The following is a 1,428-nucleotide window of genomic DNA, read 5'->3' as shown; positions in this document are numbered from 1 at the left end:
TTTTTAAATTAAGGATTAAGATAAACATGCCTGTTTACTGAAGTATTGGAGTTCAGAGCCAGTGCGAGGTAATAAAAACAAAATTGAGATGGAAGGAAGGAAGGAAGGAAGGAAGGAAGGAAGGACGGAAGGAAGGAAGAGAGAAAGATGGACCTAGAGAGAGAGAGAGAGAGAGAGAGAGAGAGAGAGAGAGAAGGGATGGAGGGAGGGAGGGAGGGAAAGGAAGGAAGAAAGAAAGACCTAGAGCCCCGGAGTCCCAGCCTGTAACTAACCTAGTCCTGCATTCTCCCGTTCCTTCTTTCATTTCAACATGACAGATGATGCTGTGGCCTTTGCCAAAGACTCCTGGCTGGTGGAGTGGCCGTGGCCATTTCCAAGACAGCGACATTGCCTATTGAGAGGGTCAAGCTGCTGCTGCAGGTGCAGCATGCCAGCAAGCAAATCACCACAGATAAGCAGTACAAGGGTATTATAGACTGTGTGGTTCATATCCCCAAGGAGCAGGGAGTCCTGTCCTTCTGGCATGGTAACCCGGGCAATGTCATCAGATACTTCCCCACCCAGGCTCTCAACTTTGCCCTCAAAAATAAATACAAGCAGCTTCCTGGGTGTTGTGGACAACAGAACCAAGATTTGTCACTACTTTGCAGAAAATTTGGCATCAGGTGGTGCTGCTGGGGCCACCTCTTTGTGTTTTGTGTATCCTCTTGATTTTGCCCATGCCCGTGTAGCAGCTGACAGTGGCAAAGCTGGAGCTGAAAGGGAATTCAAAGGCCTCCGTGACTGCCTGATTAAGATCTACAAGTCTGATGGGATCAAGGGCCTGTACCAAGGTGTTAATGTGTCTGTGCAGGACACAGACACATTATCTACCTGCTACCTTCTTCGGTGTCTGTGACACTGCACAGGGAGTGCTCCCAGATCCCAAGAATACTCACATCTTCATCAGCTGGATGATTGCACAGTCCGTCACAGCAGTGGCTGGGTTGACTTCTTACCTGTTTGACACTGTTTGCCACTGCATGATGATGCAGTCAGGGCACAAAGGAACTGATATCATGTACACAGGCATGCTCAACTGCTGGAGGAAAATTGCTCGTGATAAAAGAAGCAGAGCTTTTTCAAGGGTTCATGGTCCAGTGTTCTCAGAGGCATGGGTGGTGCTTTGGTGCTTGTCTTGTACGATGGAGTCAAGGAGTTCACATAAATTATTTCATAGTCTTCCACCCCCCAGCCCCGTGAACAGGCATGCTGTATTATGTAACACGTCTTGAGCATTCTTGACAGACTGTTGTTGGCTGTCTAGTCATGAATGGCAACTATTTACTGGTTGAAAATGGGAAGCAATAATATCATCTCACGAGGTTTCTCTTAAAGCCATTTTCATGGTGATGGTGGGACTCTATTATGTTTTTTATTTCAGTCACT

At 47.1% G+C, this 1,428-nt stretch overlaps 1 pseudogene; it reads left to right on the top strand.

Moving 5' to 3' along the window:
- The first annotated feature begins 310 nt into the window (after positions 1-310).
- On the top strand, positions 311-1,207 carry LOC123809343 (annotated as a pseudogene).
- The last annotated feature ends 221 nt before the right edge of the window (positions 1,208-1,428 follow it).

This window comes from Phyllostomus hastatus, unplaced genomic scaffold, assembly GCF_019186645.2.
Source record: "Phyllostomus hastatus isolate PE091 unplaced genomic scaffold, TTU_PhHast_1.1 phas_scaffold_55, whole genome shotgun sequence".
NCBI classification, from domain to species: domain Eukaryota; kingdom Metazoa; phylum Chordata; class Mammalia; order Chiroptera; family Phyllostomidae; genus Phyllostomus; species Phyllostomus hastatus.
The sequence above is the reverse complement of the archived record's forward strand: the minus strand, read 5'-3'. Positions and strand labels throughout refer to the sequence as shown.